The 17032-nt window shown below is 38.3% G+C and overlaps 1 non-coding gene across 1 annotated transcript; it reads right to left on the reverse strand.

Moving 5' to 3' along the window:
• Positions 1-1269: 1269 nt before the first annotated feature.
• On the reverse strand, positions 1270-1377 carry LOC112746069 (small nucleolar RNA R71). Its single transcript, XR_003173969.1, has one exon. It is a non-coding gene; the product is annotated as a small nucleolar RNA R71 (small nucleolar RNA).
• Between the last annotated feature and the right edge of the window lie 15655 nt (positions 1378-17032).

Consider the following 17032-nt stretch of genomic DNA (forward strand, 5'->3'; position numbering starts at 1 on the left):
CTTTATCACATAATTTTCGAAAATAACATCACCAATTAATGTTTTGATTCAAAAATTTCAAGTTTGTTACTTACTTGTTAAGAAAGATTCAAACTTTAAGTTCTAGAATCATATCTTGTGATTTCTTGTGAATCAAGTCATTAATTGTGATTTTAAAAAAAAATCAAATCTTTTTCAAAACTAATTTCAATCATATATTTTCAAAAAAAATATCTTCTTATCTTACCTTTTTCAAAAATTTGATTTCAAAATATCTTTTCTAACTTCTTATCTTCTTATCTTTTCAAAATTGATTCTCAAAATTTGTTTCAACTAACTAACTAACTTTTTGTTTGTTTCTTACCTTTTTCAAAACTACCTAACTAACTCTCTCTTTCTAATTTTCGAAAATATCTCCCTCTCTTTTTCAAAACTTCTTTTTAATTAACTAATTATTTTAATTTTGGATTTTAATTTTCGAAAATTACTAACCTTTTTCAAAAACTATTTTCGAAAATCACTAACTCTTTTTTAAAAATTATTTTCGAAAATTCTCCCTCTCCCATCTTATTCTATTTATTTATTTATCTACTAACATCTCCTCATCTCAATTCACTGCTCCTATCCTTACCCTTGTTTTTGGATTCTTCATTCTTCTTCACCCCTATTCCTTTTCTTTTTCTACTAAAAATAAGGAACCTCTCTACTGTGACATAGAGAATTCCTCTTCTTTTCTTGTTCTCTTCTCTTTCTTATGAGCAGGAACAAAGAAAAAGGCATTCTTGTTGAAGCTGATCCAGAACCTGAAAGGACTCTGAAGAGGAAACTAAGAGAAGCTAAATTACAACAATCCAGAGACAACCTTATTGAAAATTTCGAACAAGTAAAGGAGATGGCAGCCGAACCCAACAACAATAATGCAAGGAGAATGCTTGGTGACTTTACTGCACCAAATTCCAATTTACATGGAAGAAGCATCTCCATCCCTACCATTGGAGCAACAATTTTGAGCTGAAACCTCAGCTAGTTTCTCTGATGCAACAGAACTGCAAGTTTCATGGACTTCCATCTGAAGATCCTTTTCAGTTCTTAACTGAATTCTTGCAGATCTGTGATACTGTTAAGACTAATGGAGTAGATCTTGAAGTCTACAGGCTCATGCTTTTCCCTTTTGCTGTAAGAGACAGAGCTAGGGTGTGGTTGGACTCTCAACCTAAAGATAGCCTGAACTCTTGGGATAAGCTGGTCATGGCTTTCTTAGCCAAGTTCTTTCCTCCTCAAAAGCTGAGCAAGCTTAGAGTGGATGTTCAAACCTTCAGACAGAAAGAAGGTGAATCCCTCTATGAAGCTTGGGAAAGATACAAGCAGCTGACCAAAAAGTGTCCTTCTGACATGCTTTCAAAATGGACCATCCTGGATATATTCTATGATGGTTTATCTGAGCTATCAAAGATGTCATTGGATACTTCTGCAGGTGGATCCATTCACCTAAAGAAAACGCCTGTAGAAGCTCAAGAACTCATTGACATGGTTGCTAATAACCAGTTCATGTACACTTCTGAGAGGAATCCTGTGAATAATGGGACGCCTATGAAGAAGGGAGTTCTTGAAATTGATACTCTGAATGCCATATTGGCTCAGAACAAAATATTGACTCAGTAAGTCAATATGATTTCTCAGAGTCTGAATGGAATGCAAGCTACATCCAACAGTACTCAAGAGGCATCTTCTGAAGAAGAAGCTTATGATCTTGAGAACCCTGCAATAGCAGAGGTGAATTACTTAGGTGAACCTTATGGAAACACCTATAACTCATCATGGAGAAATCATCCAAATTTCTCATGGAAGGATCAAAAGCCTCAACAAGGCTTTAATAATGGTGGAAGAAATAGGTTTAACAATAGTAAACCTTTTCCATCATCCACTCAGCAACAGACAGAGAATTCTGAGCAGAATCCATCTAGCTTAGCAAACTTAGTCTCTGGTCTATCTAAGGCCACTGTGAGTTTCATAAATGAAACAAGGTCCTCCATTAGAAATTTGGAGGCACAAGTGGGCCAACTGAGTAAAAAGATCATTGAAATCCCTCCCAGTACTCTCCCAAGCAATATAGAAGAAAATCCAAAGAGAGAGTGCAAGGCCATTGATATTACCAAAATGGCCGAACCCAAAGAGGGAGAGGAGGACGTGAATCCCAGTGAGGAAGACCTCCTGGGACGTCCAGTGATCAATAAGGAGTTTCTCTCTGAGGAACCAAAGGAATCTGAGGCTCATCTAGAGACCATAGAGATTCCATTGAACCTCCTTATGCCCTTCATGAGCTCTGATGAGTATTCCTCTTCTGAAGAGAATGAGGATGTCACTGAAGAGCAAGCTGCCAAGTTCCTTGGTGCAATCATGAAGCTGAATGCCAAATTATTTGGTATTGAGACTTGGGAAGATGAACCTCCCTTGTTCACCAATGAACTAAGTGATCTGGATCAACTGACATTGCCTCAGAAGAAACAGGATCCTGGAAAGTTCATAATACCTTGTACCATAGGTACCATGCTCTTTGAAAAGGCTCTGTGTGACCTTGGTTCAGGGATAAACCTCATGCCCCTCTCTGTAATAGAGAAACTGGGAATCTATGGGGTGCAAGCTGCTAAAATCTCATTAGAGATAGCAGACAATTCAAGAAAACAGGCTTATGGACAAGTAGAGGACGTGTTAGTAAAGGTTGAAGGCCTTTACATCCCTGCTGATTTCATAGTCCTAGACACTGGAAAGGAAGAGGATGAATCCATCATCCTAGGAAGGCCTTTCCTAGCCACAGCAAGAGCTGTGATTGATGTGGACAGAGGAGAATTGATCCTTCAATTAAATAAGGACAACCTTGTGTTTACAACTCAAGGATCTCTCTCTGCATCCATGGAGAGGAAGCAGAAAAAGCTTCTCTCAAAGCAGAGTCAACCAAAGCCCCCATATTCAAACTCTAAGTTTGGTGTTGGGAGGCCACAACCAAACTCTAAGTTTGGTGTCAAACCCCCATATCCAAACTCTAAGTTTGGTGTTGGGAGGTCTCAACAAAGCTCTGCACATCTGTGAGGCTCCATGAGAGCCCACTGTCAAGCTATTGACATTAAAGAAGCGCTTGTTGGGAGGCAACCCAATGTTTATTTATCTAATTTTATTTTTGTTTTTCATGTTTTCTTAGGTTCATGATCATGTGGAGTCACAAAATAAACGAAAAATTTAGAAACAGAATCAAAAACAGCAGAAGAAAAATCACACCCTAGAGGAAGCACCTGCCTGGCGTTCAACGCCAGAACAGAGCATGGTTCTGGTGCTGAATGCCCAAAATGGGCAGTATCTGGGCGCTGAACGCCCAAAATGGGCAGCATCTGGGCGCTGAACGCCAGCATTGCACCCTGGAGAAGAGCTAGCGCTGAACGCCCAGAACAAGCAGGGTTCTGGCGTTCAACGCCAGAAATGGGCAACAAATGGGCGTTGAACGCCCAAAATGGGCACCAACCTGGCGCTGAACGCCCAGAGTTGTGTGCAAGGGCATTTTACATGCCTAATTTGGTGCAAGGTTGTAAATCCTTGAACACCTCAGGATCTGTGGACCTCACAGGATCCCTACCCACCTCACCCTCTCTTTCTCCATTCATGACCATCCCTTCTGTTTTCTATTCACCACTCACATCCATACACACATCCCTCCATCTCCTCCGTATCTTCTTCTTCTTCTTCTTCTTCTATTCTTTCTTCTTTTGCTTGAGGGCGAGCAACATTCTAAGTTTGGTGTGGTAAAAGCATAAGCTTTTTGTTTTTCCATTACCATTAATGGCACCTAAGACCAGAGAAACCTCTGGAAAAGGGAAAGGGAAGACAAAGGCTTCCACCTCTGAGTCATGGGAGATGGAAAGATTCATCTCAAAGGGTCTATAGCACAGTGGTAGAACATTTGACTACAAATCAAGAGATCCCTGAGATACCTCAGGGGATACAGTTTCCTCCACAAAACTATTGGGAGCAAATCAACACCTCCCTGGGAGAATTAAGTTCCAACATGGGACAACTAAGGGTGGAACATCAAGAGCACTCCATCATCCTTCATGAAATCAGAGAAGATCAAAAAGCAATGAGGGAGGAGCAACAAAGACAAGGAAGAGACACAGAAGAGCTCAAGGACATCATTGGTTCCTCAAGAAGGAAACGCCACCATCACTAAGGTGGACTCATTCCTTGTTCTTACTTTCTCTGTTTTTCGTTTTCTATGTTAAGTGCTTATCTATGTTTGTGTCTTCAATACATGATCATTAGTAGTTAGTAACTTTGTCTTAAAGTTATGAATGTCCTATGAATCCATCACCTCTCTTAAATGAAAAATGTTTTAATTCAAAAGAACAAGAAGTACATGAGTTTCGAATTTATCCTTGAACTTAGTTTAATTATATTGATGTGGTGACAATGCTTCTTGTTTTCTGAATGAATGCTTGAACAGTGCATATATATTTTGAAGTTGTTGTTTAAGAATGTTAAATATGTTGGCTCTTGAAAGAATGATGACAAGGAGACGTGTTATTTGATAATCTGAAAAATCATAAAAAAATGATTCTTGAAGCAAGTAAAAGCAGCAAAGAACAAAGCTTGCAGAAAAAAAATAGCGAAAAAAAATATAGAAAGAAAAAGAAAAAGCAAGCAGAAAAAGCCAAGGCTCTTAAAACCAAGAGGCAAGAGCAAAAAGTCAATAACCCTTAAAACCAAAAGGCAAGGGCAAATAAAAAGGATCCCAAGGCTTTGAGCATCAGTGGATAGGAGGGCCTAAAGGAATAAAATCCTGGCCTAAGCGGCTAAACCAAGCTGTCCCTAACCATGTGCTTGTGGCGTGTAGGTGTCAAGTGAAAACTTGAGACTGAGCGGTTAAAGTCAAGGTCCAAAGCAAAAAAAAAGAGTGTGCTTAAGAACCCTGGACACCTCTAGTTGGGGACTTTAGCAAAGCTGAGTCACAATCTGAAAAGGTTCACCCAATTATGTGTCTGTGGCATTTATGTATCCGGTGGTAATACTGGAAAACAAAGTGCTTAGGGCCACGGCCAAGACTCATAAAAAAGCTGTGTTCAAGAATCATCATGCTGAACTAGGAGAATCAATAACACTATCTGAACTCTGAGTTCCTATAGAAGCCAATCATTCTGAACTTCAATGGATAAAGTGAGATGCCAAAACTATTCAAGAGGCAAAAAGCTACAAGTCCCGCTCATATGATTGAAGCCATGCTTCATTGATAGTTTGGAATTTATAGTATATTCTCTTCTTTTTATCCTATTTGATTTTCAGTTGCTTGGGGATAAGCAACAATTTAAGTTTGGTGTTGTGATGAGCGGATAATTTATACGCTTTTTGGCATTGTTTTAAATATGTTTTTAGTAGAATCTAGTTACTTTTAGGGATGTTTTCATTAGTTTTTATGTTAAATTCACATTTCTGGACTTTACTATGAGTTTGTGTGTTTTTCTGTGATTTCAAGTATTTTCTGGCTGAAATTGAAGGACTTGAGCAAAAATCAGATTCAGAGGTTGAAGAAGAACTGCTGATGCTGGTGGATTCTGACCTCCCTGCACTCAAAATGGATTTTCTGGAGCTACAGAACTCGAATTGGCGCGTTTCTAATTGCGTTGGAAAGTACACATCCAGGGCTTTCCAGCAATATATAATAGTCCATACTTTGCCCAAGTTTAGATGATGCAAACTGGCGTTCAACGCCAGCTCTCTGCCCAATTCTGGCGTCCAGCGCTAGAAACAAGTTGCAAAGTGGAGTTCAATGCCCAAACTGGCACAAAAACTGGCGTTCAACTCCAGGAATGACCTTTACACGTGTAACACTCAAGCTCAGCCCAAGCACACACCAAGTGGGCCCCGGAAGTGGATTTATGCATCAATTACTTACTTCTATAAACCCTAGTAGCTAGTTTATTATAAATAGGACTTTTTACTATTGTATTAGATATCTTTGGATTATCTTTTGATCCTTTGATCATCTTTGGACGCCTAGTTCTTAGATCAGAGGGGCTGGCCATTCGGCCATGCCTGGACCTTTCACTTATGTATTTTCAACGGTAGAGTTTCTGTACTCCATAGATTAAGGTGTGGAGCTCTGCTGTTCCTCAAAGATTAATGCAAAGTACTACTGTTTTCTATTCAATTCATCTTATTTCGCTTCTAAGATATTCATTCGCACTTCAACCTGAATGTGATGAACGTGACAATCATCATCATTCCCTATGAACGCGTGCCTGACAACCACTTCCGTTCTGCATTAGATTGAATGAGTGTCTCTTAGATCTCTTAATCAGAATCTTCGTGGTATAAGCTAGATTGATGGCGGCATTCATGAGAGTCCGGAAAGTCTAAACCTTGTCCATGGTATTCCGAGTAGGACTCTGGGATTGAATGACTGTGACGAACTCAAAACTCGCGAGTGCTAGGCGTAGTGACAGACGCAAAAGGATAGTAAATTCTATTCCAGTATGATCGAGAACCTCCAAGATGATTAGCCATGCAGTGACAGCGCATTGGACCATTTTCACAGAGAGGAATAGGATGCAACCAACGACAAGGGTGATGCCTCCAAACGATTAGCCGTGCTGTGACAGAGCATTTGGACCATTTTCCCGAGAGGATTGAAAGTAGCCATTGGCACCGGTGACATCCTTACATAAAGCCAGCCATAGAAAGGAGTAAGACTGATTGGATGAAGACAGCAGGAAAGCAGAGGTTCAGAGGAACGAATGCATCTCCATACGCTTATCTGAAATTCTCACCACTGATTTACATAAGTATTTCTATCCTTCTTTTATTATTTAATTTCGAAAACCCCATTACTATTTTATATCCGCCTGACTGAGATTTACAAGGTGACCATAGCTTGCTTCATACCAACAATCTCCGTGGGATTCGACCCTTACTCACGTAAGGTATTACTTGGACGACCCAGTGCACTTGCTGGTTAGTTATGCGAAGTTGTGAAGATATGTTTAGACCATGGTTCTGTGCATCCGTTTTTGGTGCCATCGCCAGGGAATCAGAGATTCCCTGGATAAGTGCCGTGGCTTGCCACCATGTGTACCAGGTTGAAAACTCGATACTCTGTTGACCCTATGACGTAAGTGTGACCGGGCACTATATAAATTTTCAGGAATGTTACCCCATTGAGCAATATCAATTATTTGAGAAAAAGTTATGCATAGACTCTTGGAGATGCACGTCAGGGGACAGTCTAAGTACAATTCAGACTTGTCGGGTTGGCTGGATAACCGACAGATGAGCCTCATCAGCCATAGGACAGACATGCATCATATGCATATTACTTGAATTACTTGCTTGTGCTTTAATTGGGTGTGCCTATATGTACTTGCCATGTTAAATGTGTATTTGTTACCTGCAGTATTTATAACCTTCTTGTGCTTGCCTTTATCTGTCTATTTGTCTGTGAAAATGCATGACGGAGTTGGAGGTATGGAGGAATGGCAGTATGGGACTTAGATTTAAGGTTAAGGTTAAGTTAGATTTAAATATTCTTAGAAAACTACCTTTTATGGCTCCTGTTTAATACTTTAAGCTCTATAATCTGAGTGTCGGCATTCTAGGATTGCCTCTGGCATTTCCAGGACCTTATATATTATGTGTGTGGCACCTTTACTATACTGAGAACCTCCGGTTCTTTGATGAGTGGATATTTTATACGCTTTTTGGGGTTAATTTCATGTAGTTTCTAGTATATTTTAGTTAGTTTTTAGTATATTTTTATTAGTTTCTAGGAAAAATTCATATTTCTGGACTTTACTATGAGTTCGTGTGTTTTTCTGTAATTTTAGGTATTTTCTGGCTGAAATTGAGGGAGCTGAGCAAAAATCTTATTCAGGCTAAAAAAGGACTGCTGATGCTGTTGGATTCTGACCTCCCTGCACTCGGAATGGATTTTTTGGAGCTACAGAAGTCCAATTGGCGCGCTCTCAATTGCGTTGGAAATTAGACATCCAGGGATTTCCAGAAATATATAATAGTCCATACTTTGTTTGAGGATAGACGACATAAACTGGCGTTCAACGTCAGTTCCATGTTGCATTCTGGTGTTAAACGCCAGAAACAGGTTACAAGTTGGAGTTAAACGCCAGAAACAGGTTACAACCTGGTGTTTAACTCTAAAAACAGCCTAGGAACGTGTAAAGCTTAAGTCTCAGCCCCAGAACACACCAAGTGGGCCCCAGAAGTGGATTTCTGCACTATCTATCTTAGTTTACTCATTTTCTATAAACCTAGGTTACTAGTTTAGTATTTAAACAACTTTTAGAGATTTATTTGGTACCTCATGACATTTTAGATCTGAACTTTGTACTTTTTGATGGCATGAGTCTCTAAACTCCATTGTTGGGGGTGACGAGCTTTGCTGTGTCTCGATGAATTAATGCAATTATTTCTGTTTTCTATTCAAACACGCTTGTTTCTATCTAAGATGTTCATTTGCACTTCAATATGATGGATGTGATGATCCATGACACTCATCACCATTCTCAACCTATGAACGCATGCCTGACAACCACCTCCGTTCTACCTTCTATTGAATGAGTATCTCTTGGATTCCTTAATCAGAATCTTCGTGGTATAAGCTAGAATCCATTGGCAGCATTCTTAAGAATCCGGAAAGTCTAAACCTTGTCTGTGGTATTCCGAGTAGGATTCAGGGATTGAATGACTGTGACGAGCTTCAAACTCACAAGGGTTGGGCATAGTGACAGACGCAAAGGGATCAATGGATCCTATTCTAGCATGAGTGAGAACCGACAGTTGATTAGCCATGCGGTGACAGCGCACTTGGACCATTTTCACTGAGAGAACGGATGGTAGCGATTGACAACGGTGACCCCCAACACACAGCTTGCCATAGGAGGAATCTTGCATGCGTGAAGAAGAAGACAGGGGGAAAGCAGAGATTCAGAAAACAAAGCATCTCCAAAACTCCAACATATTCTCCATTACTGCATAATAAGTATTACTTACTCTATGCTCTCTTGTTCATTTGCAAGTCAACTGATAATCATAATTGATATCCTGACTAAGAGTTACAAGATAACCATAGCTTGCTTCAAGCCAACAATCTCTGTGGGATCGACCCTTACTCACGTAAGGTATTACTTGGACGACCCAGTGCACTTGCTGGTTAGTGGTACGAATTGTGAAAAGTGTGATTCACAATTTGTTCACCAAGTTTTTGGCGCCGTTGCCGGAGATTGTTCGAGTTTGGACAACTGACGGTTTATTTTGTTGCTTAGATTAGGAAAAATTTTTCTTTTTGGTTTAGAGTCTTCTATTATTGTTTTTGGTTGAAAATTTTTTTAAATCCTTATTTTCTCTTTTTAAATTTTTCGAAAATTTTATAAACTAATAATTGAGTTTTTCTGTTTGAGTTTAGTTTCATATTTTAAGTTTGGTGTCAATTGCATGTTTTTATTTTCTTTTAAATTTTTGAATTTGTGTTCATTGTTCCTCCTTAACCTTCAAGTTGTTCTTGTTTATTTTTCTTGTTTGATCTTTAGTTTTTTTTCTTGTTTTGTGATTTTTCTTGTTTTTCTTGTGCATTTTCGAATTATTAGTATCCAAAAAAAAATAAGTATTACTTATACATTAAATACCTTTATTAAAACACTTTAAATTTATAACTCAATTGGCTAGAGCGTTGTGTTTATGTTCTTGGTAATTGGGAATTTTCCTTTTAAAACTTTTTCCAAAAAACTAATTTTTCTTTGATTAAATCTCATATCAAACTTTTAAGTTTGGTGTTCTCTTGTTATTTTTCTTATTTTCGAAAACTTATTTTTAGTTTTCTAAAAGTTTTGAGTTTGGTGTTCTTTTTATGTTCTTGTGAGTCTTCAAAGTGTTCTTGAGGCTTCTTTGTGTTTTGATCTTAAAATCTTTAAGTTTGGTGTTCCTTGGTATTTTCCCTCCAAAACTTTCGAAAAACAAGGAGCATTAGATCTAAAAATTTTAAGTCTTGTGTCATTTTATTATTTTTCTCTTTCCTCATTAAATTCAAAAATATATTTTCTCTTTAATTTAAATTGAATTTTCGAAAATTACTTTTAAAAATTCAGATTTTTATTTTAAAAATCAAATCTTTTCAAAATTCAAAATCTTTTTCAAAAATCATATCCAAAGTTTTTCAGATCTTCTCAATTAAGCAATTATTTTCACTTTCAAATTTATTTTTCTCTAAGTTTTTGAAATTTACATTTTAAATTCTAATTATTTTATTTTATTTCATCTTATTGTTTTTATTTATCTTAATAATTTGGTTTGATTTACTTCAATAAAATAAAAACAAAAATATATTTTCTTTGCAATTCATATCAATTCCATTTTATCCATCATGGATCTAAGTGGAAATGAACAGTCCAAAAGGACTCTGGGGTCATATGCTAATTCCACTACTGCTACATATGAGAGTAGTATCTGTATACCTCCCATCAAAGCAGGCAGTTTTGAGCTAAATCCTCAGCTTATTGTCATGGTGCAGCAAAACTGCCAGTATTCCGGTTTTCCGCAGGAAGAACCTACTGAGTTTCTGGCACAATTCTTACAAATTGCTGACACAGTACGTGACAAGGAGGTAGATCAGGATGTATACAGGCTGTTACTATTTCCGTTTGCTGTAAAAGATCAAGCTAAAAGGTGGTTAAATAACCAACCCACAGCAAGCATAAGGACATGGAAACAATTATCAGACAAATTCCTAAATCAATATTTCCCTCCGAAAAGGATGACACAGCTAAGGCTGGGTATCCAAGGCTTTAAACAAGAGGATGATGAATCCCTTAATAATGCTTGGGAGAGGTATAGAGGGATGCTAAGGAAATGCCCTTCTAAAATGTTTTCAGAGTGGGTGCAATTAGACATCTTCTACTGTGGGCTTACAGAAAGAGCTCATATATCTCTGGACCACTCAGCTGGTGGATCTATACACATGAGAAAAACTACTGAGGAGGCTCAAGAGCTTATTGATATAGTTGCCAGAAATCAGCATCTGTACATAAGCAGTGAGTCCTCCATAAAAGAAGAAGCCAAAGCAGTGTCTACTAAACTTGGTCCTCCAGAACAAGTTGCTGAACTCAATCAACAATTGTGTTTTCTAACAAAACAGCTAGCAGAATTCAAGGAGATGCTACAAGACACTAAAAATGCTAATAAAAATATGGAAGCACAATTGAATCAGACAAAACAGCAGTTATCAAAGCAGATAACAGAAGAGTGCCAGGCAGTTCAATTAAGAAGTGGGAAAACATTAAATACCTCACTTCAGAGCAGCAGAAAGCCAAGAAAAGAACAACTGACAGAGGATGAGCAAAATATCATCCAAAATCCCTCTGAGAACAGTAAGAGCCCAGAGAGGAACAACTCTGGCATTCAAACGCCAGAAAAGGATGCAAAGTTGGTGTTAAACGCCCAACCCACGCACAGTTCTGGCGTTCAAATGCCAGAAACAGGCAGGGAGTTGGCGTCAAACGCCCAATGGAAGCTCAGTTCTGGCGTTCAAACTCCAGAAACAAGTAAGGAGTTGGATATGTATGTATATATGTGTAAATATTCTCCGGCCAGTCTTGACTTCGCAGGCTGAGTCAGGAGCTCGTTACTTGGTATCTTTGACTCTCTGTTCCTGTTTTGGATTACTTTACAGTTAACAACTATAGTTTTCTTAGCACGCAAGTTAACTCGTACCTTGAGCATTGCGCTTTTATTTCGCGATTTTTATTTCCCCTTTTCTTCAAGGCTCCTAGCATATTACAATTTTTCTTCTATTACATGTATTCATTTTGTTTTGGAGGTCGTAATACCACACCACTTCTATTTCACGGCTTAAGCATAAAGCTCTGTGTGGTAGGGTGTTAAATTATGGTATCCGCGCCAGGCATTTAATGGTATTCATTACTGATTTGAACCCTGAGTGAAATTCCCTTTCTACCCTTGCCTTCGCGCTTCTAGGCGTCAGTTATTGTTCAGTTTTCTCTGCTTTTTGCATTTCAGTTTCCAACTTCTTCAGCATTACCACACATTCCACATTTCTTCTTCACATTCTCTGAAGTTCTTCACTCTAAATCGCCCTTGTTCCATCCATTTTTTCGAGATTTCCCAGCTTTCTTTGATCATCATCCTTTCGGTAAGTTTCCTCTTTCCTTCCTGCTTCTTAATTTCATTTGGTGTTTATGCTGTTTCTTCTTGGTTCTGCTTCGTGCCTGCACTGCGTATTTATTGGGTTGCATGTTTGAATTGTGCCAATGTTAGGTAGATACTAGGGGGTTAGCATTTTAGGTTTCTGATTTTTTGTTTTTACTTAGCTATAGATTTAGACCTGGATTGACTGTAGATAGGATCACTATAGCATTTTGATGTGTGAACATCTTTCCTAGCTTTTCCTAGTGAATTTGCATTTAATTTGTTAAGTTTTATCAAGAATTTATTATCTTTTAGCCACTATGGATGCTATTTTGAGTGCTGTGCAATTTTATTCATTTTAGGTAGCATTCAGATGGATTTGATGAAATTTCTGCAGAGAAAGAGAAGAAACCAAGGAGCTGACCAGCGAAGAGCGACGCGTGCGCGTACCTGACGCGTACGCGTGAAAAGCAAAGTTGCTCAGCGACGCGTGCGCATACCTGACGCGTACACGTGACACGCGAAAAAGAACATCGACGCGTACGCGTGACTGATGCGTACGCGTGATATGCATGACATGCAGAAAACGCAGAAAATGCTGGGGGCGATTTTAGGCCGAGTTTCGACCCAGTTTTTGGCCCAGAAACAGAGACTAGAGTCAGGGGATAGCAGAGACTCAAGGGAGATTCACACAAGAATGGTTATGCCCACTCCATGTCAGGCGTGGACCCTACGAAGCAAGTGGTCCCCATCCATTAATTGAAGACATGCTGATTGCTTTAATTAATTCTGATTTAAACTTTAATTTTTATTATAAAATAGGAAAAGATATTATTTTAGTTTTATAAGATAGATTTTAAATTAATTAGGATTAGATATAAAAGGGGATTCCAACAGGGGGATTCCGAAAACAACATTATTCCATTTAAACTACCAAAATACATTTTATCAGAATCCTTATTCTCTTTAGCATGAGCAACTAAACCTCCACTGTTAAGGTTAGGAGCTCTGTCTATTGTATGGATTGATTTTATTGTTTTTCTATTTTAATTCATGTCTTGATTTATATTTAAGAATTGTTTTCGCTCTTTATTTTATGAATTTGGGTGGAACGGAAGTATGACCCTCTTTCTAATTGAGTTCTTGTATAACTTGGAAAAGCTCTTTACTTGAACAACAGCTTGAAAACATATTCTCCTAAATTTCTAGTTTATCTGAATTTAATGGGAAATGTGACATATAATCCTCTTATATTTTGGTAATTAGGATTTCTGTGGCATATAACTAGAATTGAACTTCACCCTCTAATTGGAATTAATTGACCAAGGAATTGGCTGTTGATAAATTTTAGAGGAGACTAGGAAGGTCTAAGGAATTAGGGTCTAGTCACATATAGTTTGCCATGAATTAAATCTTACATGATTAGAATAAACTAATAAGAAAAGTTAATCCAAAAAATAGATATCTCTGAAGCCTTAACTGCCTTCTCCATACTTTACTCCCAACTTATTTACTTGCTCTTTTAATATTCTTTATATTGTTTAATGTCTTTTGAACTCTCAAACACTACTTTCTGTTTGCCTAACTAAGTAAATCAATTAACAATTGTTGCTTAGTCCTTCAATCCTTGTGGGATCGACCCTCACTCACCTGAGGTATTACTTGGTACGACCCGGTTCACTTGCCGGTTAGTTTGTGGTTATAATTTTTGCACCAAGTTTTTGGCACCGTTGCCGGGGAATTGATAGTGATTAACAACTATCAGTTGTTTGATTTCTTAGATTAGGTGTTTTAATTTTAATTTTTTTTGCTTAGTAATTTCGAAAAATTTTTAATTAAATAAATAGCACTTATATTTTTTTCCTTAATTTCTGAACTTAAGTTTGGTGTCACCTAGTTAATTTTATTTTAATTTTCTTGTTTATTTTTCCTGTTAATTTTCAAAAATTTCTGTTTAATTTCAGTTATCATTCTCAAAATTTATTTATTTATTTTATTTAGTATTTTTATTTTATTATATTACATAGGATACCTCACTGGGACTTCTCTGCACTTTGACGTAGAGAATTCCACCTTTTCTTGTTTTCTGTTTGTTTATGCGCAGGAACAGAGACAAGGAACCTCTGTTAGATTTTGATCTAGAACCAGAAAGGACTTGTAGGCGACGTTTACAACAAGCAAGATTTTGCAAGGCTGCAGAATCCACTATGGATCACAATAATGCTGTTAATGCCAATGTGGCAAATCCGAATGAGAATGAAGAACAAAGGAGAGTGCTTGGCTCTTACTCTGCTCCTACTACAGATCTTTATGGAAAAAGCATTGTGGTGCCTCCTATAACTGTGAACAACTTTGAGTTGAAGCCACAATTGGTCACCCTGGTGCAACAAATCTGCCAGTATCATGGTCTTCCCCACAAAGACCCAAATCAATTTATTTCTAATTTTCTGCAGATTTGTGATACTGTAAAGATAAATGGAGTGATTTCAGAGGTGTACAAACTCATGCTCTTCCCATTTGCGCTGAGGGATGGAGCAAAGCTATGGCTAGATTCCCAACCCAAGGAGAGTTTGAATACTTGGGACAAGGTTGTTACTGAGTTTCTTACTAAATTTTTCCCACCAAAGAAGCTGACTAAGCTCAGGGTGGAGGTTCAGACCTTCAGGCAGAGGGATGGTGAAACTCTTTATGAAGCTTGGGAGAGGCACAAGCTACTGATTAGGCAATACCCTCCAGACATGTTCTCTAAATGGACCCAACTAGACATCTTTTATGAAGGCTTGGGTGAAATGTCCAAGATGTGCTTAGATAATTCTACAGGTGGTTCATTGCACAAGAAGAAGACACCGGAGGAGACTATTGAGCTGATTGAATTGGTTGCTAGCAACCAATATTTATACTCATCTAACAGGAATCCTGTGAACTCTGAGGCTCCTCAGAAGAAAGGTGTTATGGAAGTAGAAGCTCTTAATGCTCTTCTTGCTCAAAATAAGCTTATGTCTCAGCAAATAAGTCTGCTTACTCAACAGATGGGTGGAATGCAAGTCTCAGTTGTCAACACCCAAAACCCATCTCAAGAGATCTCTTACTACATGACAGGTAATTTTGTGCAAAATGATAATTATGACTATGCTCAATGTTCTTCTGAACAGGTCAATTATATGGAGAGTGGTCCTAGAAATCCCAACAATGATCCATATTCTAAGACATACAATCAGGGGTGGAGAAATCACCCAAATTTTGGGTGGAGGGACCAACCTCAGAGACCTCAAAATTTCAACAATAATTCTCAAGGCAGCTTCCAACAGAACAATCACAATAACCACCAATTTCAGTCTCAGCAGCAATAACCACCTCAGTAGGCAAACTCTAAATCCCAAGAAGATTCTAATTGGGAGATGATGAGGAGCTTTATGCAGGAAACCAGAGCCTCCATTAGAAACTTAGAGGTGCAAATGGGCCAACTGAGCAAGCAAATACCTGAGAGGTCTGCAAGTACATTTCTAGGTGATACAGTGGTGAACCCAAGAGAAGATTGTAACTTTATTCAATTGAGAAGTGGTAAAACAGCTGGCTCTGAGGCAAGGGCAAATGAAGAGCTAGTTGAAAAGAAAGCTCCAGAGGAGAAGAAGGAAGAAGTGGAGCACGCCCCTCCAAAGCGTGCAGACAACCCGTTTCCTGACTCTCTTGACACGTATCCTACATTGCCAAAGGCTCCTGAATACAAGCGAAAAATGCCATATCCTCAGAGACTTCAAAAGGCTTCCAAAGAAAAGCATTTCTCTAAATTTTTAGATGTCTTCAAGAAGCTACAGATCAACATTCCTTTTGCAGAGGCTCTTGAGCAAATGCCCCTTTATGCTAAATTTATGAAAGAATTGTTGACTAACAAGAGGAATTGGAAGGAGCAAGAAACCGTGGTGTTAACCAAGGAATGCAGTGCTATTATTCAACATAAACTTCCTGAGAAAATACAAGATCCAGGGAATTTTGTGATTCCTTGCACCATTGGAGATGTCACTATTCAAAGAGCTTTATGTGATCTTGGATCTAGCATCAATCTCATGCCACTTTCAGTGATGAAAAAGCTTCAAATTGAGGAGGTAAAACCCACTTGTATTTCTCTTCAACTTGCTGATCTTTCTATTAAATTACCTGTGGGTGTTGTTGAGGATTTACTTGTGAAAGTTGGACCTTTTATTTTTCCTACTGATTTTGTTATATTAGACATGAAAGAGGATGTAAAATCCTCTATTATTCTTGGTAGACCCTTTTTAGCTACAGGTAGAGCTCTGATTGATGTGCAAAAGGGTGAATTAACCCTGAGGGTCAATGAAGAACAGGTGGTCCTTAATATTTTTGAAGCTCTCAAGCACCCTAATGATTATGAAGGGTGTATGAGAATTGATGTTGTTAAACTACTTGTTCAAGAAGTACTAGAAGCTGAGGTACTTGATGACATTCTGGATCCTATTTCTGAATATGAGTTAGTTGAAGTTGATGATTCACCACCCCAAAAGGCACTACTTCACATGCCTAAAACAGAGGAGGAAGCCCCCAAACTTGAGCTCAAACCTTTACATCCTTCTCTTAAATATGTGTTCTTGGGTGAAAATGATTCCTATCCAGTAATTATTAGCTCTTCCCTGAAGCCTGAAAAGGAAGAGGCGCTTATTTCAGTGCTTAGAAGTCATAAAACAGCTCTTGGGTGGACCATTAGTGACTTGAAGGGGATTAGTCCAACCAAGTGTATGCACAAGATCCTCCTTGAAGATGATGCTAAACCAGTTGTGCAACCACAAAGGAGACTCAATCCAACTATGAAAGAGGTGATCCAAAAAAGGTAATAAAACTATGGGAA

Source organism: Arachis hypogaea, chromosome 14, assembly GCF_003086295.3.
Source record: "Arachis hypogaea cultivar Tifrunner chromosome 14, arahy.Tifrunner.gnm2.J5K5, whole genome shotgun sequence".
NCBI lineage: Eukaryota > Viridiplantae > Streptophyta > Magnoliopsida > Fabales > Fabaceae > Arachis > Arachis hypogaea.